General features: G+C 40.0%; 1 protein-coding gene across 4 annotated transcripts in view; it reads right to left on the bottom strand.

The window, feature by feature from the left end:
• The window catches only part of LOC120716433 (protein phosphatase 1 regulatory subunit 29-like), a 310216-nt gene that overhangs the window by 126224 nt on the left and 156875 nt on the right, over positions 1 to 27117 (bottom strand). For all 4 annotated transcript variants that reach the window (XM_040003978.1, XM_040003979.1, XM_040003977.1 and 1 more), the window contains one exon: positions 11114 to 11168. The gene's annotated coding sequence lies outside the window, so the exon portion shown is untranslated. The remainder of the gene's footprint in view (positions 1 to 11113; positions 11169 to 27117) is intronic.

Below are 27117 nucleotides of genomic sequence, written 5' to 3'. Positions count from 1 at the left end.
TGCTGTACTCAATCAGTTTGTCATCTCCTCTGCTATATGCATAACTTGCATACAGGCAGTAAATGGACTTGATGAATTCCTTGCATGGTCACAACAGCCTTCTATTCATGACATTTTATTACTTTTTCACCCCAGAGATGGTGGGAATTTCAGGACACTAGTCTGCAGCAGATGAACAGCTCATTTAGAAGACACAGCAGGAATAATAAAAGCTCTGTGTGTGTCAACCAATTCATGAATAACAGCAGCATACTGCATGCAATGAATATTAAGCACTGATATCAGATATACGGGAGACCTACTACGACAGAGGAAAACAGAGGATTTTAGCAGGGAAGAAGAGGTGATGAAGAGCCTGCCACAGACAAATTTCACAGCAGTGGCTTACTTACAGCTGCAGTCACATGTTGGCTCATCGCATAAACAACAGCCCACACACCACACATGTATGCTCTCTCTTTTGCTCTCTCGAATGCATCAATACACACACACACACACACACACACACACACACACACACACACACACACACACACACACACACAGAGCTTGAATACTATGGGTTCGTTATGTTGAAGTAGAAGCAGGCCATTTGAGAAACACAGTCTTTGCCTGCTTTCATAATCAGACAAACATCCAAACATTAGCATCAGTTTATTCGAATGTCCTTAACTAGATAAACGTCACATAACGTATTCAACTCACTCAGTGTTTGTAAATTGGCTTTATTGGATCTCAGACTCTGATTAGCATTGTTACTGTGTACTCACATTGTGTTTATGCTGAAAGTACCAACGCCTCGTCGTGACGCCTAAGCAACACTGAAGAAAAGGCAAAAGTATTGCCTTTTCTTCAAAGTCAGCTGTTTTTAAATACTCCAAGCTTGATTTCTAAAGAATGATGTTATAAATGAGAACTTAAAGGGGACATGACACGCTCCACATATAAAGGCTAATTTACACCATTGAGCCCTGCTCTCAAAAGCTGACACAGATGTAACCAGGGGCGATTTTAGCCCATTTTTGGGGGTGCTTCACCCCCAAAGATTTCTTACTTTTTTTTTAACAATATTTGCTGTTTGTGTGACACACTACTAAAAATATAAAAAAGATTACAGTACTTGGTTGAAACGTAACATTTCAACAACAAAAGTATAGATACCCCCCTCTCCCAAAATGGTTTGTTCCAGCTCGCCTCTCCCCTGCTCTGGCTCTAGCGCTCTTGCTGCTACAGCAATGGTGGCTGAGACTCAGCAGAGCGGAGGTGTAGGTGCCTGGCTTAAAACAGGACATATTAGCTGCATTTAACCTTCAGTTACTCTTTATATAGTTAGGTAGGAGTCAGAACATGTTTCTTTTTAGCTGAAAAACATTACACCAGGTAACCTGCAGTGTTGTAAACGATGATGTTTGCTACCCTACAATCCGTCCTGCTCTGTAGTAAAATCAGCGACATTTGACCGTCCTGCTGCTCCCATTGAAATTTATATAACCTATTTAAAATCTAAAACTTAAAATTGTCCGTAGCCTGGTGTTGTTACCGCTGTCCTGTTTGAAATGGATACTGTGGCGTGGGTGTGGTCTCTGGCCGGCTGCAGACGAGGGGTGATGCAGTGAGCTCCCGGGGCAGCGCAGGGGCGAACAGGTGTGCTGAGAAGTGAAGGTGATTGTCACTCTTTATATGTTCGCAGTGACAGTCGGAGGCGGAAGAGCGGACGTGACAGCAGAGAGCAGGATTGACTGTGTCCCAGTGAACGGAAAACCACAGCATTAATAAAAGTGTTGCTGTCCTCACACCTGTGTCCCATGGATGCTTTACAGGACAAATGTTACAGATACTAACTAGCTAACTGACTGAATGCCCATTAACCTTATAACTCCTGTTGTGTGTGTGTGTGTGTGTGTGTTTGTGCACAGAGAGACAGCCAGGTTCATAATGGATATAAGGAAGTTTTTTCAAAAAAAGGAGCCACATTCAGGTAAAAGTGTAAAATCAAATGATTCATCAATCGAGAATAATGTTGGATAAGTGTTTCAATATTTATATCTTTTATTAGATGTACATGTTGTTTGGTTATTCTCCTTTTGGTTGAAGGTACACTGAGAGAGGACTTTTTGTTAGTGATCTTAACAGTATTTTTTTTTTCGTATTAATGTAAATTTTCATCTAATTGAATACAATCTATTTGTGTATGATTGTTAGTCCGAAGAGGGAGAGAGAAAAGAGGGAACGTGAGGGGAAAGTACAAGGTCAGGAAGAACCAGGTAAGAAAACAGACAGGGAACAGTGACAGGCAAAACAGAAACTGTTAAACTGACAAAGAAAAAAAACAAATTTTACTCACACAATCTGGAAGTTGTGTCCTCCCTATATTAAAGCTGCTATACAGAATCTGCAAAACAAACTGCGTTGAAACATTTTTGACCCTCTGTAACAACAATCCAACATAACATTATAATTGATTGGGGAGATTAAAATTAATTATATATTTTTGTGTAGTTCAGCCACAACTCTACTGAAACCTCAGCCAGTAATAGGTAGGCCAACTTTTGGACTGTCCAGTACGTATGGTCGCAGTCCGTACGTGAAGAGAAGCAGATGCTCTGTTTATATTCTAAAAATGTTTTAAGCTTGTTTCAAAGATTCTGTACAGCAGCTTTAAATGTTTTCCAAAAGCACACATACACTTAACTTATCAGTGTTTCTCAAACGTTTTACAGTGTGTACCACCTGATAAAAAATGTCAAGCTCTCCTAAGTACCACTATGAAAACATGAAACTCATAAATCTTACAACACAAAATTAGTATTATTAAATTAGTCAAATTAGTATCTGCAGTAAAGATTTTTTCATACATTGTATACATTCTACCACAGGCAAACTTGCCTCTATTTTTTTTTTTTTTCTATATCTTTTGTAATAATTTATTTGTAATAATTTATTCTGTTTTGGGAGTGGTTTTTTTTATGCGTCTGTATTGGATGCATAACTGATGCAGGGACTGACAGAGACAGGGAAGAAGTCTCATTTAGGGCTGGGTATCGTCATTGTTTTCTAGAATCGATTTGATTCCGATTCACAAGGTCCCGAATCGATTCGATCCACGATTCGATTCAATTCGATTTAAATCTGGGAAATTTTGCCTCAGACAGTCAGGAATATTATAATTCAGATCAGTACATTTACATATTTTTGTATCTATAAAAAGGAAGCTGACACTCGCAAGACTTTATCAAAGGTGTAAATATCACAGCAGATGCTTTTGTGTCAAAGTAGCTAAAGATAAAACACAGAAACACATGAAGGTGATTTTCCTGGCCCGGGATTTTATAAAAATATTCTGCAGTACATCAAAAACGAAAGAAAAGCTGTGCATGAAGTGTGGTGGAAGCAAAACAGCAAAAGTCAGAGGGAATTCATGACGATGTTTTTGTGAAGTGTAGATGGGAGCTTCTTTTGCTGCTGGTTCGGTTAGTATTGTTTGGAGAGAGATCAAACTAACCGCTTTAGAATCAGCGCAAAAAGGGCGTGAACACAAAGCGCGAAACATCGGAATCGATAAATTTAATCGATAAATCGATCATCAAAACCCACCCCTAGTCTCATTGTGACAAGTAAAGTGTATCTTGGCTGGCTGGGCAGCTCTCTGGGTGCTCAGCACCCCCAAAGCCCTGATCCTAGAATCGCCCCTGGATGTAAGACTGCAACAATGAAATAAGTGCTTAAAGAAAAATGTTTAGTGGCACACACTATCAGTACGGAACGTGTCATCATGTGGTTGGTTGGTTGCAGCTAATAAACTTACATTAGTTTATGTTAGCTAACTAGTGGTGGTGGGGACTAATAGGAAGATCAGATTTACGTTTCCCCAGTTTTATTTTAAGAAATGAAGAATATGCTGTCCACTTTTAATCTCTGGCTCTTTAGCAGTAATTGGCTGTTTGCTGTTTGGTTAGCAGCACTCAAACTGGAAATTCCAGCTGTTAGCTATAATGTTCGGGTTTTTTAAGCACTGTTTGAGTCAGGTGACAGATTATTCGCCAGACCTACAGAAACTGATTTTTCCTCCTCTGGCCAAGTGTACTGAGAGGGGAAATCAGCTGATGCTATCAGTGCTATTTTATGCAATAAAATAATCTTTGCCTTTCCAAGCAAATCCAGACAGTTTACAACAAAACAGCCCACTATATGCACATCACACCACAAAGACAACTAAGCTTCTTACCGAAGTATGTTTGGTAATCCTATCAGCACGTTTACAGGGAAGGAAAGTCAATTTTTTGGAAGGATTCCCATTCATCTTTGGTAAGAAATGTAGGTTTTTGTTGTGATACCCAACTGATTGCGCAGCTCAGTAAATGGCCTGGTGAGGAAAAAGCTGTTTGTCAGTCTGGTGACTCAAACAAGCTCTCTTTCATTCAGTCCTCATTTATAAAGTGCTTTAAAAAAGGAACACTACAGCTAACAGCTGGATTTTCCTGTTTGAGTCCAGCTTTGCAAACAGCGAACAGCCACTTACGGAAACAAACAGTGATAGTGGACAGCAAACTTCAGTTTCTTAACATAAAACTAATGGTTGCAGTGGGAGACAGCACAAAAGTAATCCCCTTAAATTGGTTGTTATCTTCCTCTGAATTATCGATTCTGTCATTAATTAGCTAAAATAAAATAATGCAAGTCTATTAGCCGCAACCAACCAACCACATGACGTCAATGGCACTAAACATGCTTTTAAAACTTTAAGCATTTATTTCTTAAATCCAGCTACACAGACAAAGTTATGTCCGTTTCTGAGAAGAGGGCCCCATGGTGTAAATCAGCCTTTATATGTGTAGCCTTTCATGTCCCCTTTAAACCTTATGCCAAAGGATACGAGGGAAAGATGAGAGTCTGTGCACACCCACACAGTAGGAAGTCAAAAAAGTACAAACTTCTGTGGGGGTAGACCACTGGGTCATTAAAGTAAGCTGTGTACAATGTACTTCAAATATGAATCCTAATACAAATAATGATGGAGGAGGACTTTTAGAATAAATAATTTATACATTTAAATAATAGGGACTGTAGCAGAGAGAACTTAATCTCACTGTAACAGATAAAATCTCTCTTTAGCATTGTAAAGATAATAGGAGGTCAAAGCAAGTACTATCCACATATCAAACCCATTTCACAGGTACAATAAGCAACTGTCTAAAGGTTTGCTGTGCACCAGCACCACTGCCACGAACACTGGGTTTGTTTAAAATTCAAACCGAATTGCAAAATGTTGGGACGCTGTATAAAATGTAAATAAAAAGTGCCATGATTTGCAAATCTCATGACTCAAATCTCATTCACCCATCTTTACCTCTGAGAAACTCTGCCTGTTTAACATGTTGCTGTCTTCATATTCAAATTGAGCTTTTCCCTACATTTTCTTGGTTTTAAACATTTGATGTCTTTTCTGTTACATTGTGAATAAAATATATGTTTACATTTTACAAACCATGTCAACTGTTTAAAAGTTGCTAAGACATGCACGAATGTCTTTAACAACATTTAGAAAGTCATGAATATAAGTGGTCCTTTTTCATTTCCCAAAGACTTTTATAAGTCATTGGGAAATTCTTATATGTGAGACCAATATGCATAGATGAGACTCAGTTCCACTCCTATCATATCACCATAATTGGATGTAGAAACTGAGAAAGTTTCCAATTTGCATATAAAAATAACTCTTTGCACCTCAAGTTATTACACATGGCAGCAGCAGAAAAGAGGTAAGATTTGTCATTTTCTCTATTTTCCAAAGAATTCAAGAAAAGGAAGGTATTTCTTTATTTTTAATTTGGTGATTTTTTTAGTTCTGGTCCTAAGAAATGGATCCAGGCAATAACTAATTCAGGTTAAAATGAACAGAAGCCATAAACTTTACAAGTTCAGAACAAAACGGATAAAAAAGACACAAAAAAAGAGAAAGAAATGGTTGGACCTCAAGCAAGAGCCTATAAAGTGCATCAGTTCACAGGTCATTATGTGCATCTGCAGCACTGTATGTAAATAGCACTAACAATTGTTAAGAAAATTAGTATGAAATAGGGTTTAATGTGATGTTGGCCAACCTTTTGCAGCTATAGCAATTACCTCTCTTCTGCAAAGTCTTTCCTCGAGGTTTAGGAGTATTTATCGGATTTTTTGACCATTCTTCATGAAGTACATTTGTGAGGTCAGACATTGATGTTGGATGAGAGGACCCAGCTCTCAGTCTAAGCTCTAATTCATCCCAAAGGTGTTCTATCAGGTTGAGGTCCGGACTCTGCACAGGCCAGTCAGGTTCTTCCACACCAAACTCACTTATTCATGGACCATGCTTTGTGCACTGGTGTGCAGTCATGTTGGAACATGAAGGAGCCCAAACTGTTCCCACCATGTTGGTAGCATGATTTGTCCAAAATGTCCTGGTATCCTGAAATATTAAGAGTTCCTTTCACTGGAACTATGGCACCAAGCCTGACCATAATCCCCCCCATCCACCAAACTTTAAAATCAGACAAATATCATTCTAAGGCAACTGCCAACTCAGACACATCTGTCAGATTGCCAGATGGAGAACATGTCACTGCTCTAGTGGTCCAGTTGCTCTACAGAACTACATTGCACTTGGTGATGTAAAGCTTGGATGCAGCTGCTCATCCATAGAAACACATTACACTACACACAGTTGTTGAGGTAATCTGAAGGCCACATGAAGCTCGGAGGTATGTAGTGATATACTTTGCAGAAAGTTGGTGACTTCTGTGTACTATGGCCCTCAACATCCGCTGATCTGCTGCTCTATGATTTTCCATGGCCTACCAATTCCTGGCTGAGTTGCTGTCATTCCCAAAAACTTCCACTTTGTTATAATACCACTAACAGCTGACTGTGGAATATTTAGTAGTAGCATATAAACAACATCTAATCTAATCTAACATTCTGGATACAGCCATCAACACTATTATTATGAAAATATCTGTGTTTGGCTTATGTTTCTTGGGCTCAGTAATCTTATTTAAAAATATGACTGAAAGCTTTGAAATTCATTAAACCAAAGCTATGATGGATGCCACTGATGACAGGATATAAGCAGATAATTACAATAAGACCACAAAATATCTGAGAGTGTGTGAGGAAAAATCAGTTTGGGGAAAGTTAGTCTCATTAAGTCAATTTGAAGTAGGCTGAAGAATCTAATCAGTGTCCCCGCACAACATGAGCCTTTAAAACATTTTATCTTCCCTCCAGCTGTAGGTGTAAATACACTGTTAATATGCCTAAGTTATTTCATTTTGTACAACTTCCCCGCTAGGACAGAAAAAGACTTATTTTTAGCAGATTTTGGCTTCAATCTCTTCTGTCCTCCTCAGTTCTTGCTCTCCTTCATGCATTTATCCTCTGTGCCTCGCTCTCTAGGTCCCTTGCATTTGTTCTCCACATCTAGCTCCTTTAAGTCATCCCCAGCCTCTCTCCGCCTCACCCTTCTTCCTCCTGTAGTCTAGCTTCACACCTCATTGCGGCCACAAATCTTTCACAGCTCTCCTCTTCCTTGACTTATCTTGTGTCTCGTTTTGCTGCATCTTCTTCCTAGTCCCCTTTCTTTAATCTCCATCTTTGCTTCCTTTTCCCCTACACTTGGTTGAAACATTAAACTCTATATTGTGTATAAATTCTCTCCAACTTGGTGAAGGGGTAAAGGACAGACAGTTACACCGTAGTATTTTTTACTCCATGAGATTATAGCAGCTGGTAAAAGTGATTAGTAATGTAGTTATATTATGCATAAAATAGTTATATAAAACCATTATTTTTTAGGGGTTTTTTTCTTTAGTGGACTGTTTTAGAGGACATGGATAATGATGGATTTTTCTACTATATGCAGGACTTGAAGCTAACCCAGCTACAAATCTAAAGCTACCATGTTCTTAACTGAGAAGGGTTCTATTTTAGCTTTTAAGCTCTTCAAGAGAAAATTCACTAATTGGAGGCAAAGCACTTAATGCTTCAGTGTTAAAACTGGCTAAAGCCTTTTTGTTTGGAACAGTCAATTTGTACAAATTGGCTCTTTATTACTCAGTATATAATTAATACAAGGCAGTTTGAGCTGCATTGTAAAAATGTACTAGCTATAAATCTTTACTGCTTATTTGCCTACAGTTTACCTTCTCCATTAGTTTGCACTCATCTTGAGATTTTCTGCTCTATTGTACATTTCAAATTCTATTCATACATTATTTTTTTTGCATGAACCCAGGACCGTGTAATAATATGGAAGATTAAAATAAAAACCCTAGATGATTAGAGTTAAACTTAAATTGGAATTTCCTTTTAAATAATATTCTCATATATCTTCATTTGAAAGTTTGACCTCGGCCTGCTACTTTCTCATTTCGCTCTTTGGCAGTTTTATTTATTTTTTTCCTGATAGCGGTTGGTTTCATATGAGCCAAGGTCTGTTGGCTTTTTGATAGCTCATATCTTCCCCATCTTCACCTTTTCATCAGTCTTTTCCATCTCTATCAATGCCCTTTTCATTTCCCTACACATTTAAAAACCATCAGTCTCCATCACATCTCCTGACTTCCACCTGTTGTTTGCTTTAATTCCTGTGCTACACATCAAATACTCTGAGCGAGTCATGTCACATCCTCTGTGTGGAAACTGTCCAGCCCTGATCCACCACTGGCATAAACTGAGCTTGACATTTCCTTGATATGTGCTTCAGGCAGTAACAGCACTTACTTTACACGTACAGGACTGTACAGATGTTTTAGATGTCTTTTAGCTGTTTAGATTATCTTTGACACAATGTCATCAGACGGGCAAGTTTTTGGACCTAAAGTCTTTCTGCAACTTGACAATAACACCAATCATATACACAATCTATTTGACCACCATACTTTTCTAATGTTTCTAAAAACTGTCTAAAATGTTTTTTTTCCAAGACTAAAAATATCCTTTTTTCATTAGCGTTCCCACTGCAACTTGAATAAAGGCAAAGTGAATAAAATTACTTAAAGCAGTGGGTCAGTGAGAAACAACTAGGTTCTAAAATAACCATAAAATAATAATAATCCTTTAGAAGAGAGATATATAACTGAACTTCAAAAATGAGATTTGTGCAAGATTATTTTGAACCAACAATTTTGAAGTGGGGCCATTTCGTTTTAGTTTTTCTCTCTTCTTTGATGACAACACACATGTGGACAAAAATATATAACACTTAAATTGGCCTTGTTCAATTTCATGCCATATAGTTATGTCATTCATGACAAAATAGAGGAAGCAAGCAAGAGAGTGGAGAAAGAAAACAGGACAAAGGAAAGTAGAGTGGGGCTTGTAAAATGATTTGGGGGTCTTTTAGAGGCCAAACCTTCACTAGATACTGAAAAAAGGTGACAATGCTGTAAAAGACAGACTGGATGGACCAAACTAATTTTAAGTCATGACCTTAAGATTTTTCAGGTTGAGTCTAAATGCACCCATTTACTAAAGCCATTGGTGATGTAATGAACATAGTGATAGAAGCATGAAGCTGCTGCTATTTTAGCAAAACTTCTATGTAGACATGGCAGAAATATAAATTCAGCTGATTTTCTTTCACACTTTCATATCTAACATGCCTGAAAATTAACAATCAGGAAGCAAGCGTATTCATTCATATGAATTCGGCCAGCAGATTTTTTTTAAATCAAAGTCTCTATGTAGTCCTTGTGTGCGGTAATAATTGAATGAGAATCATGATGTCATCAAAATGATTCATCTTCTGTGCTACAATTTTATTTAATCAAAAATGAATACCGCACAGCTGAACAGGCAGTGGAAATGTGGTATGTGTAGAGTGGCGTTTCTCGATACAAACAAAAGGTTAATGATGCTTAATAGTTTCACCAGATTTACTTTAAATAATTACACACATCGCTGCCTGAGTCCCAATTTAAAGGCTAGATATTAGCAGCTTCTAATTCCCCACAGCATCAGGCACATAGCCCTTATCTGTATATCAGTTCAGGTCTGATACAGTTGGTTAATTCAGGAATAAGTTATTTCCAAGCTAGCTGGCGAATTGCTTGATTTTCATTGTTGTTCACTGCTGCGGTCTGGTTTGATAAAATCAACTCCCTTGATGCTTCTTGTTTGTGTTCTATAGATGATTTTTCACTGCTGAACTTCTTTCAGTGGTTTCCTTTAGGGTTTGCCACAGCAGATCATCTGTCTCCATCTCCCCCTAACCCTAGCATCCTCTTCTGTCACACCAACACAAGCTGTACCGTCTATGTACTCGTTTCCAATCCTGCCCCACCTGGTCACTCCCAGTAAAAATATTAGCATTTTAACTCCACCTTCTGTCTCCAAACTATACATCAAAGCAGGAAATTGTTGAACACATCATAGAAATATATTGTTGGAATCTGGCATATTGATACTTGTTGTGGTTTTCAGATATACACATCTGCATACTGCCCTGGTTAGCTCACTGGATTATTTGTTTGCTGTGTGACATAATACTCAATATCAATGAAGCATCGCTATATTTCAAACTAACCACTGGCGAAAGGAGCTGCTGTTGGTCTGGCTGCCAAAGATATTAAAGCTGTGCTAAAGCTTCTTGAATAATTGTATCATCTTCTGCTAAACTTAATTCAAGAGCATTTCTCACAATCATTGGTATAATGATTGGCAGCAGGTGAAGGTTGCTAACATTTTAATAATAAAAATAGTTATAATTTAGCTTTTTTTTTTAGCTTTTTGTTTAACAGAAGTTTCATCACCACTTCATCAAAAAATTCAGTAACAACAAGAGAGGTAAATGAACTGGTTCTTATATAATGCTTTTCTATTTAAACATTCAAAGTGATTCATACAACATGCCTCATTCACACAAGCACTTTTTTTCTATACTTAAGTGTTTTCTATTTAACATTCATACTCCAGTGGATGCATCACAGAACAAACAGGGGTTCAGCATCTTATCCAAGGATACTTTGACAGGTACTGAACCACCAACCTTCCAATTAGTGGACGATCCTGATCTGCATGATCTGCATGACAAAGCATGCAAGCGAGGGATGTGTCTCATGCATGGAGAAGAGCTTACCTGCACACGTGCACCTGGGTATAACACCTCAGCCAGTAACCCAAGAAAGAAGCACCTGCAGAGACAGTAATAAATGGTGAAGTGGGAGATTAAATACATTCCAAGCAGAGCTGAGTAACTGCTTCTTTGATTTGGCCATAAATACCGAGGGACTGAGCACATACAAAAAACACTAAGAACTTAAAAGTTTGGCTTTACTTTGGTTTAGGTTTTATGTTCACACAGTCCGGAGTGATGTACGTTTTCTGCCTTCTTTATTGATGGGAGGGGAGGGGAGAGGAAGGGAAGAGTGCAGATGTACAGAACAAAGATGGATGGTTGACTGTCGGGCAATCTTCTGTCGGGGTTATCTGAGGAGGCAGCTGAAAAGGCTGGCGAGAGAAATGACTTTAAGACTACAAGTTCTAAAACTCGCATTAGTCACACTCCAACTTTCTCTTTACACCACAGCCCAATTAACACTGAAAGATCTGCATAAAAGCAAATCAATTTCACATTTTATGAGTGATATATAACTCAATTATGATACACAGATTTTGTTTCTCCTTCTGAGGAAAAGTCTGGACAAACTCAAATTTATCTATTTTTAATTTAAGTTCCACCAACAATTAGTTCGGAAAGGAGTGAGATTTGGACAGGAGAGTAGAAGTTGTTGAACTGAGCACCTTGATCACTGTACTTTGGATCACTGCCCAACTGGCCACTGGTTGAATATCAGCTGGCAAACCTCGGGGCATTATGTGAAAAAGAATGACAAACTGTTTTCCTTTCCTCCATTGAACTGCAGATACAAGCCTCCTCCATTTTTTGATAAGAAATATTTAACCCTATGTAGTCAATATCATACTAATCACTATATAGTGATTGAGGTTTTGACAAATTCTTCCACCCCTTTTCCCTTCATTACACATCTAGGCCGATGAGGACAATGTCTGGAAACAGTACTTCAAATTCGGTTCTAGGTTTCTTAGAAAATGCAAAAAGGTAACAAATATAAGACATTTTTGATTAAAAAGAAATGAAGCATGATATCAGATTGCAAAAAAAATCTTCATGCTTGCAAGTCCCCAAACAGTAAGTATGGCTGAGGGTAAACTAAAATCTGAACTGTTGCTGATTTCCATCTGTTTTCTCCTCCTTAGCTGGTTTCTACATCCTGAAACGTGTGCTTGTAAGTCAATCATGCTTAGCGTGGGTTACAAGATGTGGAATCAGATTGAGTTTGATTCCCTCTCACTCTGAAAAGGTCAAAGCAGGCAGAATGACAGGTTAACAAACCCCAGCTCAGTAAATGAGTGACTTAAATCCATGTGACCTTTGTTTACAGGCCTTGCTTTAATGGTTGCCATTGACAAAAACACCTTGACACAGTGCTGATACTTTTCAGTCTACGAAACAAAACAAAACAAACCCGTGTAGTGTGTGAGGTTTGCGTCTGCTCCTGAAATTCGGACAAATTATGCCCAGTTTATCAGGCCATTGAAGCTGCTGACCTGGCCGAAGGTCATAAAAAGTTGCAGAGAAGTAAATAAATAAATAAATGAATAATGAGCGCACTAATCCTTGATCTATGCTGAAATTGTTTTTTAAAAATTGCTTAAGAATTCTGATAAAGAGAAACATGGATCAGTAATCATTGCTTTACAGTGCTATGCAGAAAGTCCACCTCTTTTCTTTAGATTTTATTCCAAGAAGTCAGGCTTTCTTATATAATTATTTTAATTTGCCAGGAGCAATAAATCTCTTTCAACGGTTTTCTTTGAACATTGGCTGCTTTTTTTACTCGTTTTCAGTCCAGTACTTTTGTTTGATCATTTTCAGAGGAATATTTTTGTTTGTTAAACCACTTAACATGGACCTATGAATCATTCAAGCATAAAAAAGGCGCCTAACTTAAGGGATGAACCAGTGTTGTGTCTAGTCATTAAAGACAATATATCAAAGAACCAATTTTAAATTGTATCTATGGATAATTCATTATCAGCAAGCTGCCACAAAAACATATGTTTGGTTCCCATTTCTTTAGTTGAAGCTATGAAAATGCCAAAGATCACAGTTTGACAACCACAGACCGCAGTGTAGCTTAAAAAACAAAACAAAAGACAAATAGAGGAGAAAATAAGAGGCAGGCGTAAAAAGTTTTGGACTGCAGCTGAGCAGTATCTGAAAGTCATGTCCTTAAGAAATAAGAAAATACCAGCAAAGATGCGTCACAGGACCTCAGAGATGCAAAAAATAAATCCATCCATCCATTCGCTTATCCTTTTCAGGGTCTCAGGGGGCACTGGAGCCTATCCCAGCTGTCATAGGGCGAGAGGCCGGGTACACCCTGGACAGGTCGCCAGTCTGTCGCAGGGCCAACACACAGAGACAGACAACCATTCACACCTAGTGGCAATTTGGATTATCCAATTAACCTATCCCCACAAGCTGCATGTCTTTGGACAGTGGGAGGAAGCCGGAATACCCGGAGGGGACCCACGCAAACACGGGGAGAACATGCAAACTCCACACAGAAAGACCCCGGCCTGATGGTGGAATTGAACTCAGGACCTTCTTGCTGTGCGGCAACAGTGCTAACCACCATGCCACTGTGCTGCCAAAAAATAAATAAATAAATAAATAAAGAGAAAGAGTAAATACAGTCAGTTTTTAAACCACTATCTGGAAAGTGTCTGATTGCCAGTGCCCTCATTTTCCGCTGGATCCCAAACACATTGCCAGTGCAGTAAAACATCCTTGCACAGAACCACACAATGGGCTTTACAGAGCCCTGAACTCAGCATAGAAGAATATTGAAAAACATCTTGACAGGGAATGCATGAAGACACATCCAACATGCAAAGACGCGCTTCAATGTCTGTCAGGAAGCCTCGGGAACTATTTCTAAAGACTACTTAAAGAAGGTACAACAAAGCTTGCCTAAGAGAGTTCAGGCTATATTGAAGAATGAAGGTGGTCATCTCAGATAGTGGGTGAGATCATGGCAGCTATGTTGATCCTGTTTATACCTGTTAAGTCCTTATATAGTTTTCTTCTTTAACCATGATCATTCTATAACCTTAACTCTTATCTTTTTTTTATCTACACTAAAGCACTGTAAAAGGGTCAGAGGCTCTGTAAGGACAAACAAACAATATGTGATTGGTTACAATATGAGGACTTCTTTGCAACCACAGTGCCACAAACCAGTGACGCTGTAAAGTCTGTTCAGGTAGAGGATCAAGCAGTGAAGTCTTTTTTTTTTTGGACCAAGATAAACTTTCTGATACCTTTGGGCTCCTTTTTTCATGAGTCCGACATGGCTTGAATCATTTCAGTATCAGCATGCCGCCTTATCACCTGTCTGTGTAATTTGTCCCATTCCGATTCTGTCCCTGTAATTCCGAACTCACATCACATGTGGATGCTTCCTTCCACTTTTCACACGAAAACAAGATAAGAAGTTTGGGTGCGCCTCGTCTCTATTTTCAAACACTCTCCTGCTTCCTAAGTGCTCAGTGAACAATCAAGATTTTGCCTTGATAGCTTGCTTCAGCTCCAGGTTGCTATCTTGATTGCCATCCAAAACGCTTGTTTTTCCTAATGGGAGTGGGAATTAATTTCTACCCTCCCGCGGCGCGAAGCAGAGAGTGAAGCAGTGCAGGTTGGCTGGCTACAAATGGAGGAAAAACAACGATCTACTGAGACAGAGATGGGGGAAGATGGTGACATAAAAAGAAAACCAGAGAGACCAAAGAGGAGACAGAGGAAAACAGAAGGCGATTGAGATGAGTGACAGAGATTAGAAGGCAACAATCACAGAGACAGTCTAAGCAAGGAGCAGTGTCTTAAAATTCTCCACATTCCCTCCATTTCGTTTACTGCCCTTACTGTGAGGGATTTTGTGTCTTGCCGCATGAGGCTGCCTTCAAATGTTGCACATAAAGATTCTTTTGATCATATCTGACAAAGCGTCCCTCTCTCTCTCTCTCTCTCTCCACCTATACCTCTGCCGTCAGCTCTCTATGCCACGCGCTTCTCAATGTCTCTCACTCATTGTTCTCTCATTAAGCATCTTTTCCCGCTGAGCTTTTATCACCTTTCTCCTCACATTTCTCTCTCTCGCCAATTTACTCCCTCCACCTCTCTCTCTCATATCCACCATCTTGGATGTTTTGGGGTTCCCCCCCCCCGCTCTTACCGCCCCTGCGTCCCTCCCTTGCCTCGCTCTGTGGCTCTCTTTCTCTACCACTTTGCGTCAATAGCTAGGTTTCATTTGACGTAGACGTGACGTCGACGTAAAGCGCGAAATTTGACTGGCGGTCGGAGTGAAAAAGATTAAGCGCAAAATCACAGACAGACAGTACGCAAAATGCCTATCCGTCCTGTTGTGTTTCCGGATGCCTCCAGTAGGTCGACCCGAGAAACTGATAAATTGGTATTTTAGGACGTACCAAAAATAGCCCAACGAAGAAGGAGAAAAATGGAAAATTACTAACCGAAAAACGTAGTGAAAAAGGATTTTAAATTTACGTTTTACAGTCGGGAGGAGCAGAGTCTGCCAATGGCCCGTGTCCTGCAGGACCACTTTGATCAGAGTATAGTATGTTTGCAAACGAACTTATTAGCATTAGGTTGTCGTTAATTCTCGTTTTACTTAGTGCTTTAAGTTAGTGTCTATATATTGACTTGATTGGGACTATAGGCCTGCCCAAGTGCCTTTTGGATGACGAAGAGGTCAGAGGACTGGCTCCGACGGTCACATCTCCGGCTACGAACGATAAACCCCGATCGGAATCAGTTCTCAAACGAGAGGAAAAGAATGAAGCTTAAGGCAGAATCAGCATCGCTGTGCAGAGGCGATTTTGGATATGCAACAGACGCCTGAGAGCCCCGGATTTGAGCCTAGTGACAGTCGGAGAACCCCGAACTCAGCAGTTCCAGCTGAGATCCACAACCAGAAGACTCAGTGTGAAGTTAGACCTCGTAGACCCTCTGAGAATGGTTTACCCTTGAAACAAACAACTGTCACCTCCTAAGAGTCCTAAGGATGTGGCATGTTTGTGGCGTTAAAGCCGCTACCGCTAACTGTTAGCGGTTTAAAATAAAGCAATTATAAGAACAAACACTGCACCCTTGCAAACACCAAACTGTATCCCATCACGGAGACGTTTTTTTCAAGGTTTGTGGACCCACCCCGCTGACAAAAAAATTGTACGCCTCCCGACTACTTGAAAAGCTTTCATTGCTGCCTAGTGTATTAAGGAAGTCTGGAGGACCAAGTAGTTGGTTATATCCACAGCTCGATAGTAGGCAAATCCTTTTCTTGGTGGTGATAGTCGGACATTTTCAAAGAATGACGGATCACGTGCCGATATATTTTTTAACTATCTGTTTATATCTCGTCCCGAGAAACGGGGTCTAAAGTTGCACAAATAGTCTGCTCTCCTGACTCTCCACAGTGTCCTCCATGTTTACTTCCGCCCTCCACTCAAAAATCGCGCTGCCTCCGCACGTCATCAGAACCACGTGACCGCAACCCAACTATTCAATTTGACTCAATTCAGGTTGCTTTACTGAATCTAATGTTTGATGAAAAGGTTTCTCCTGAAGCACACAATCGATTAAAATAAGGAAATAATAAACTGGCTCTTTTGTAGTTTCTGTGTGTATCCTTTAACAGTAAATCCTTTAACATCTGTGACTCAGTGCATTTTTCTATAAGGGGATTTGTCTTAATTCAGCTGTGCTATATAGACATAGCAGGGGAAGAATCTATGTTATAGACTCATGCCAGAAGAGAATGTTTTTAAATTTGGGAAGACTGATAGAGAAATTAAACAAATATAAATATGGAAAAATTTCTTGTCTTGGGGATCGATTTTCTCATCTACCCTCTTAAATATTACTGTCCTCCCACCCACCTTCTTTTATAGCTCCATGGCTCTTTGATCTCATTTTGACTGAGGAGCATTAGGATCATTTGTATCTGAAGCATAAATGGAGCAAAACATGCTGTACCAAGCGTATAAATAAACACTGCTGTGTTGCCACTCTCTTGATCTGAGCCTAAATCTCCCTTCTCCTCATCTCTCTCCTCCTTCTTTGTCAGAGTCTAATTTTTTACACTTTTTCTTAGATGAAAGAAGATTAGCTTAAAGAGGAGAAACTAGCTCCGGTGACTCATTTTGATGACTCATAATCTTCATTTTATGTTGGCAGGAAGATGGCGCCAGTGTGTGTGGCTAGCCACCTATCAGGCCTGATCGGATTTTTGTTTGCTATTGTTTTATTTTGTGTTTGTTGCCAAGACAACAGCTCTTATAGCTAGGGATGGGTACCGGTATCCGCACCGGTTCTGACATAAACGGTAGTAACCAGACCGAAAAGCAGTGCACATTTCGGTGCTTTTTATTCCTGAGATGTCGTACACTTTGGATTGTAGCCAATCATTTTACCTTTCCGAGGATAGTAGGCGGGCCCAGGTACGTAGGTTCTTTTAGAGCAGAGCTACAGATTAAAAATGCCCAAGGCGAAGCGGTCAAAGTCTGGCTGTACTTCACAGCAAAATATGCAAACTCAGCAGCCTGCAACAAGTGCTTTAAGCTGATACTGTGCAAAGGAGGTAACTCCTCGAATCTGATGAAACACCTGGCGACGTATAGCATTTTGTTAAAAGCCGAGAAATGCACCGTATTTGATAGCTTGCTGCGAGACCTCACACCGGGCACATCTACTGCGGGTGTGGTGCCTTTTATCGGACCCGGAGTTAGCAACATCCCCCAAAAACCCGAAGAGGAGAGTCCTGGCCCCTAGCCCTGCCAATGTAGCAGAAATGATGACGGATGAGGAGCAGCGGCAGCAGCAGCCGTTCTTCTCTGGGTCAGTAGCTTAATGTTGTTCGTGTGTAATTTACGTTGAGTAGGCTAACCACGTTATTAAATTAATGCACGTAAATTAATGCATGTAAGGTGAACTAGCAAACACGTCGTAGTTACATGCGGCTGTCTTCTTGTTTGATGGCAGGTACTCCCTTCATCCCGGCAAAAAAGCTAAAATGACCAAAGAAAAAATGGAAAACAGCTAAACATGAGAGGTTTTTGGACAACAATGTGTTTTCCATTGTTTAAGCACTGCTTCCAGCCAAGAGTGATACCATAAATCCCCTATAGCTGCAGAAAAGGCTAACATTGTTCTCTTTTTACAAAAAAACAACTGAACATGAGAGGTTTTTGGACCAATTTTGTGTTCTCCATTCTTTAAGCACCAGTTCAAGCACCGTTTGAGCACCGGCACCGTTTCAAAAGTACCAGTTTGGTACTGGTATCAGATAAAACCTAAATGATACCCATCCCTACTTATAGCTCGTATCAGCACCAAACACTTTTTGATATCAGATCATCCCACAAAACTTGGATAAAGCATAATTTAGGTGATGAACTAAATATAAATAACTGGTGTCTATACCGGCATACTGACCGGTCACTGACCTGCTGTCATCACACAGAGGAAGACCGAGGAAGCGTGGCGGTGTTCTGTGGAGAACCTGGGGCTTACCTGAGATATGGCTGTGGGTGTAGTCCTTTCTGCTATTCAGGTGGATTTTTTCTGAGTCAGCAATCGCTGAGTGGATCCAGCCTGTTGTTTCTGCTGTTTCTTACCTAACTTGCCGGTGGAAACGTATCTTACCAGGCTATGATGGGCCAGGCAACACAGTGTGCATTATAGGAACCTTCGGGCACCGAGTTGCACCCCTACAACAAGCCGTAAGAACAGGATTGTTTGTTTGGCTCTTATTAACACTAGAGGTCTAACAAACTAGACTTTTCTGTTAAATGAATTCTTCACCTCTCCTGAACTGGATTTTATATTTCTGACAGAGACTTGGCTTTGTACTGGTTAGTTCATCCCATTCTTAGAACTTCTCCCTCCTGACTGTTTGTTTTTCAGTTCCTCTCAGACTGCAGGCAGAGGTGGGGGGCTCGCTACTGTATTCAAATCCAGTTTCCAATGTCAATAGTCGACATCTAACTCCTTCTCCACCTTTGAATTGCAGTCAAATGGGCTCTGGTCTACTGCCCTCCTGAGATGAATAACTGTGAATTATGATGAGTTCCTGATTGCCGGTGATTTTAATATTTGACTATATCAGGACTCTTGCTCAAGGAATTTCTTGATCTTATTGAAACATTTAATCTCACTCAGTCTGTGTCTGGTCCAACACATGAAAAAGGACACACACTGGACCTACTGTTATCATTTCATTTAAACTTATGCCTGACCGAGTTCTGTGAGACTCATATTTCAGATTATTATGCTATTTTATTTACTGTTTACTGTCACTGTTTACTGCTAAACCACACGTCCCAGCTCAATGAGTGCAAACACAGATGCTGATCTATGTTTGCATTAGCTTTTCATGACTCTGTACTTGTTAAATCTTAACCCTGCTCAATTTATAGTTCTTTTTAATTAATCTTGTAGCAGCCTACAGGACGTGGTTGCTCCTTTTAGAATTTAAAGGTCTAAACCAGTGACCGAGCCATGACTGAATGATACCACTCGCTCTCTAAGGCGCAATTGCCCATGCAGAGAGAGGAGATGGAAGAAGGATTACCTTCAAGTTTCATTGGCTATTTTAAAAAGCAGCCTACTGGAGTATCAGAGAGCTGTTAAAGCTGCAAAAACCCAATTTTTGATCAGATCTTATGTCAAATAATCGCCACAAACCTCACTCTTAACTCTCTTATAAATCCATGTAGTGCTACTTGTATTGTGCCCTCATCTGCACTTTATTTAAGGTTTCTCACATTTAAAAAGATTTCTGCTCTCAGGACTATTCCCTCTAATCGTGTCCCAGATATTGCTGTTTCTCTTTTTTGCCCAGTTGTCTTTGAGAACTTTGACCAAGCATCTCTCCCCTTTTTATCTGACATAGTTCAGCATATGCACCCGTCTTATTGACCCCTAGACAGTATTGCACCACACCTCTTCAAGGAGGTTTTTAATATTCTTGAGCCATGTATTGACCTAATCATTCATCCCTAACATCTGGTTGTTCCCCAGCTGCTTTAAAACATGTGGTCATACAGCAACTCATCAAAAAGTGTAAATTGGGCTTTCTAATTTTAGGCCCATTTCTAAGCTCTCTTTTTTAATCAAAGGTTTTAGAGCTATGGTGGTGCGGTGATTAGCACTGTTGCCTCACAGCAAGAACGTCCTGAGTTCAGTTCCACCACCTGGCCGGGGCATTTCGGTGTGGAGTTTGTGTGGGTTCTCTCCAGGTACGCCAGCTTCATTCTGCAGTCCAAAGTTAGTGGGGTTATGTTAATTGATGATTCTAAATTGCCCATAGGTGTGCATTTGAGTGTGAATTGTTGTCTGTCTCTATGTGTTAGCCCTGTGACAGACTGATGACCTTTCATACAGGGAGTGCAGAATTATTAGGCAAGTTGTATTTTTGAGGAATAATTTTATTATTGAACAACAACCATGTTCTCAATGAACCCAAAAAACTCATTAATATCAAAGCTGAATGTTTTTGGAAGTAGTTTTTAGTTTGTTTTTAGTTTTAGCTATTTTAGGGGGATATCTGTGTGTGCAGGTGACTATTACTGTGCATAATTATTAGGCAACTTAACAAAAAACAAATATATACCCATTTCAATTATTTATTTTTACCAGTGAAACCAATATAACATCTCCACATTCACAAATATACATTTCTGACATTCAAAAACAAAACAAAAACAAATCAGCGACCAATATAGCCACCTTTCTTTGCAAGGACACTCAAAAGCCTGCCATCCATGGATTCTGTCAGTGTTTTGATCTGTTCACCATCAACATTGCGTGCAGCAGCAACCACAGCCTCCCAGACACTGTTCAGAGAGGTGTACTGTTTTCCCTCCTTGTAAATCTCACATTTGATGATGGACCACAGGTTCTCAATGGGGTTCAGATCAGGTGAACAAGGTGGCCATGTCATTAGTTTTTCTTCTTTTATACCCTTTCTTGCCAGCCACGCTGTGGAGTACTTGGACGCGTGTGATGGAGCATTGTCCTGCATGAAAATCATGTTTTTCTTGAAGGATGCAGACTTCTTCCTGTACCACTGCTTGAAGAAGGTGTCTTCCAGAAACTGGCAGTAGGACTGGCAGTTGAGCTTGACTCCATCCTCAACCCGAAAAGGCCCCACAAGCTCATCTTTGATGATACCAGCCCAAACCAGTACTCCACCTCCACCTTACTGGCGTCTGAGTCGGACTGGAGCTCTCTGCCCTTTACCAATCCAGCCACGGGCCCATCCATCTGGCCCATCAAGACTCACTCTCATTTCATCAGTCCATAAAACCTTAGAAAAATCAGTCTTGAGATATTTCTTGGCCCAGTCTTGACGTTTCAGCTTGTGTGTCTTGTTCAGTGGTGGTCGTCTTTCAGCCTTTCTTACCTTGGCCATGTCTCTGAGTATTGCACACCTTGTGCTTTTGGGCACTCCAGTGATGTTGCAGCTCTGAAATATGGCCAAACTGGTGGCAAGTGGCATCTTGGCAGCTGCACGCTTGACTTTTCTCAGTTCATGGGCAGTTATTTTGCACCTTGGTTTTTCCACACGCTTCTTGCGACCCTGTTGACTATTTTGAATGAAACGCTTGATTGTTCGATGATCATGCTTCAGAAGCTTTTCAATTTTGAGATTGCTGCATCCCTCTGCAAGATATCTCACTATTTTTGACTTTTCTGAGCCTGTCAAGTCCTTCTTTTGACCCATTTTGCCAAAGGAAAGGAAGTTGCCTAATAATTATGCACACCTGATATAGGGTGTTGATGTCATTAGACCACACCCCTTCTCATTACAGGGATGCACATCACCTAATATGCTTAATTGGTAGTAGGCTTTCGAGCCTATACAGCTTGGAGTAAGACAACATGCATGAAGAGGATGATGTGGACAAAATACTCATTTGCCTAATAATTCTGCACTCCCTGTATCTGTGAGATAGGAGTTTCTCTGTCCATTTAGGGCAGTATTCATCATCTGTGCCCCCACTTAGCACCTCAGAATTCTCTGCTGGAGACCTTTCTCTTCTCTTTATATCTGCTTCTTTTGGGGTCCACTTATGGATTTGAAGATGACCTCCAGATATATTTGCCTGTACAAATCAAGAGCCGCGTTTCTATCCAGGCACTAGTGAACTGTATCAGAGAAAAAAAAAATATTTTGGCAACTCATTCTGTTAGATAGGTATGACAGTGCTCCTTTGGTCTATTATTGCCATCCAGTTACAAGGAACCTTGGTGTGACTTTTGACAGTGACAAGTTTCTTTCAACTAAAGCTCCTCAGTAAGGTGAAGGCCTAGTTCACGCTACATGACTTTGAGAGAGTAATTCACGCTTTTATTACCTGTTATCTTGATTACTGTAGCTCTTTATATGTTGGCTCTGATGAGGCATCCTAGAGATTCTGAGATCAAGGTTTAAAACCAGAGGCAATAGAGCCTTTTCAGTGGTGACTCCTAATCTTTGGAACAACTTACCTTTTCATATTTTAGCCACCCAGTCTCTCATTTTAAAACATTTTAAAAACCTATTTTTTCTAACTTGATTTCAGGTGTAGAATGGCAGAATATCCTGGCTCTTAATGCACTTTTCTATTTACTTGTTTTATTTAATTTTTAGTTTATATTTATTTTTAATTTGTTATTCCACCTGCACCCCCTCCTCCTACTAGTTGTTACCAGTGTTTTGTTACTGAAAGGTGAGGAAACAGATTTTTATTCATTTTGGAGATTATGTATCGGAATTTCAGGAGCAGGACCACGCCTCCAAACACGCTCCTTCCGGTTGTCATCTATATAGGTTCCCCCAGTTCTGCAGACTGTTCATTCTCGCTTACGTGCCCCTCCCTCCCTCCTCGTTCTCTATTCTTTAACTTCTTTGCTTCTATTTAGTTCATGGGGATCTGCCAGGCCCAGGAGCTGTCGCCAGTCCCCTTCGAGGCCTTCCCCAAACCGCAGCTCAATTCATGTCCAAGCATTCACCTTTACCTACTAAAACGCTGTCAAACCTAAAATGAGGACGTGGGCCCAGCTAGTGAAGTTAAAAAATGATGTGCCTTTCGAAATCTGTTGATTGCACAAGTAAGGCATCATTTTTTATTCTGAAGGCGTACGGTCTCCGTTTTAGGTTCTCAACACACTTTTTAGAGTTTTACTATTGATTAGAGAGCAAATCGAACGAAGATGCAGATAAATTAGTTTCTCTCATGTAAACTAAACGTGACCACAGCAACCTGCTAGCAACCAACGCGATCATAATGAGATTTTGGTGTGGTGTCCTGGTAGTGACCATTTAGCAACGACTCACACACTGGTTGGAAAAGACACATTGTACTGAATTGGATAAGTGCAAGACAATTAATTTTAATGTTATTTAAATTTAAAAAGCTGTTGCAATACGAGCTTCTGAAAATGGCAAACTGTGTATGAAAATGGCTCTGATTCCTAAACAGTCAATTCAATACTTATATAAAACCCTTTTAATTAAAAGTTAATGACTGCACTTCAATTACATCTTGACTGTTTAAATTAAAATCCATTGTGGTGCTGTACAAAAGCAAAATGGCAAAACTTATGTGTTTTGTTTCTTCCTGTTTAAAGGGCTTTTTTCCTCCCCATTGTCGCAAAGTGCTTGCTCACAGGGGGTTACGTGATTGGTCAGGTTTTCTCTCTATTATTGTAGAGACCTTACACTATAAAACACCTTGAGGCAAATGCTGTTATGATATAGCGCTATATAAATTGAACTGAACTAAGGTGAACGAAATTTAAATGAATTGAATAGAACTAAACTAAACTGACCCAAAACCTTACAGGTAGGTGTTTGTTTCAGGATAAAAATATGTATTTCTCTGTAGGAACAGATGTCCTAGATGCTCTGGGTGAATTGGTCCATGACACATAGTGTAATGGCAGTGATTTTCACATGAAAAGTCTATAAAGAAACCAAGCTGGCTGCTGTGAGATGCAAACTGACTCTTTAACCTACCACCATCTGTCACTGCCTAGATCAGCAGAACAACCTACACCTTGACCTCGTAAACACTCTGCTTTGCTCACTGTAATTAACGGGACCTAAGCTTCAGTCATAGGCAAAAAATGGCCTTTGACAGCGACCCAGTGAATTCACAAGAGGGCAGAAAGCTAAGTACAGGTTGAACTGCGTAGACACGAAGAAGTCCTTTTCCATCATCATGCTCTGTTGCATCCAGCAGTTACTGCAGCTATAACACCTTCTCATCTAATATCACAGTGGCTCTCAGATCCTTTCCACTCAGAGTATGGACTATTTTCCTGCAGACTACACTCATGTTTAAACACTGCATCTTTATTTCTGTCACAGCAGAGTGCTGTTCTAATGAGAGCTAAACTTTTGCCTTACTGTATTAACTGCTCTGATACTACTAGTGACTAAATTTGAAACAGATTTTACTGTTTGGCATCTTTGTGGAAAAAAAGCAAAATAAATAACATCTCATGGCAAAATTAGATGTGTGGAATATGTGAAAGATGTAACTTCTAATAAACAGCAGAATCCTTTAGGGCGAAAAGTTTTAAAAAAAAAAAAGAAAAGAAAAAGACGTTTTAGAAGATAAAAGTACAGAAAATCACCGAGCAGTTTATTAAACCATGCTAGTTGGTTTCAAGTAAGCCCCAGCTAGATGAATTTGTCTGTCATGGAAGGAAAATAGTAGAGAATTTATATTTTATAAAGTTTCCTTTTCCTGTCCTAACCATGCTCTCTGGGAAAATTCTTGAAAGACTCTTTGGTCTTTCTCTGAAAGGACAAAAAAAACAATCTTCAGCAACTCATGATGTAGGGTGGCATGTGCCAAAACCCTCAGTACCCACATCCTGTTACTGTATCAGTGACTGACACATTAGATGCTGAAGGTAAGTAAGTCCTCACATGTATGTATGTCTGTGTATGTATATTGATTTTGTCACTGTGGAAACAACATGGAAGCCCAGAAAATTGAGCTTTCTAATGTGTTTAACACTGTAACCAAATACTCAAAGAGTGATGCATTTTCTGAACTTAACTGAACCAAACAGTAAAGAAAACTACTGAAGAAGCATTTGCACGTTTCTCACAACCAATGAGACTGTCTGAGGATGTTTTAAACTGTCACCAAGACTGCTGGTTGTTTATAGCAGTTTGTGTGTTAAATGGCTGTTGCGAATTTCATCCGTAAATAAAGCCGCGGCCGGCTGAATTGGTTGTGTCCCTGTGACGCGCCTCCAATAATCCATAATGAGTCGTACTTGTACTTTGCGCATTTATTTTAAGAACAAAACAAAAACAAACATTTGCGCTTTCAATCAATTTACAAATAGCGCATGGATTAACTGGTGTGCCAAAAAATGACGGTCAACAGAAAAGTTTGCCCACAAACCACTCACCCAACACACCTGCTGCGAACACCGACATCAGGTAAATAGACTGTGACCACACCCACATACCATCACCTGAGACGCAGGTAAAGCTATACACCTGTGCCACCAAAACAAAAAGGAAAAACATAAACATTGACTTTGGCTCTTACAATGGCATTGCATTAAAGCTCACCGCAGTTTGAGAATACCTGTGTGTAGACTATTGATCAGTAATGTGTCTTTAAATTATAAACTGAGCATGTGATTGAGTGAGGGTGAGGGCAGAGTATTCAAGAAAGAATCAAGCACCTCTATTTATAGATGTTGATTAGATCTGTTTGATGGAATGGGAACCAGTGACCCAGTGAAACCATGACTGATAGGCAGATCAATAACCACTGAGAGACAATGTATAGCGGTTTGTAAGTCTTTCACCTGCCAGGCCTACTCTGTTCTATGTGTCATCCATTCAATCTCTTTCTTCTCCATCTCTTTTCTCATTTCTTTTTTCTCTTCTTCTCTCACACTTTATGCCTTTTTTTTCTAATGACTTCCACTCTTTACATTTTCAAAATCTCACCTTCAATCTGTCCAAATCCTCTCCTCCTTTTATCCTCTACTTATGTTTCCCTTCTTCAAGAGGTTTTCACTTCAAATCTTGCCTGCCTCCAGTCCCCCGCACCCTCATCTTACCCCATCCCCTCACCGGTCGTGACTGAACCCCTTCCCCACAGCTCCCCCCGCCACCCCCCTTCATTTTCATTCCACTCGTTTACTTTGAGTCCAGAATACGACTGGCACGACTCTGTCCAGAGGGAGCCGGCCAGGAGACCTCAGGCCATATGCTACAAGGAATAGAGAGATGGAAGAGTAATAGTAGAGAGGTGAGAGAAAGCAGCTCAGCACAAAACAGCCAAAATATGGAAAGGACAAGAACAGAGGATGATGAAGTGGGAAAAAAGACTCTACAAAGGGTAGACAAAGAAATGAAGACTGAGAAAAAAATCAACTTTCTTTTTCAATGAGACCAGTTGATTCAAATCGAAATCTTTCCATATATGCTAAGTAAACATTTCAGGAGGAAGAGCAAATGGGGAATGGTGGAACAGTGTGTCAATTCAAGGTACAATTTACTTTTAGGTGTCAAGAAACAAGTTGGATATATTACTAATTACATAAGATGAAACTATAATCCAGCAGATCCTGAACAGCATAATGAACTCACATTCAATTACACAAACGTTGGTTGATACTAGAACGCAGGAAAAAAAAAGATGCCTCCAGATATATCTAAAGCTTCCCCTTAAATAGGAAATGTTGTTTTTTTTCTACATCACTTCAAAGAGACCTATAATGCTCATTTCAGCTTCAAATTTAAATTTTTGGACTATATTTGAGGAGCTCTGCGTGATTCACAGTTCAAAATAACCCTAATTCATCTTATAGCTGGTCTTAGTGCAGTCCCTCAATTCATCCACTGCCTTAAAGAACTTGCTTTGGCAGTTCCCACTTGCCTTTCATCCTTCTAAATTCTAATTGGCTGCCCCTCACCCCGCACAACAGGTGATGGGGGGGAGGTGGGGGGG

This window comes from Simochromis diagramma, unplaced genomic scaffold (assembly GCF_900408965.1).
Source record: "Simochromis diagramma unplaced genomic scaffold, fSimDia1.1 OVJJ01000325.1, whole genome shotgun sequence".
NCBI lineage: Eukaryota > Metazoa > Chordata > Actinopteri > Cichliformes > Cichlidae > Simochromis > Simochromis diagramma.
The sequence above is the reverse complement of the archived record's forward strand: the minus strand, read 5'-3'. Positions and strand labels throughout refer to the sequence as shown.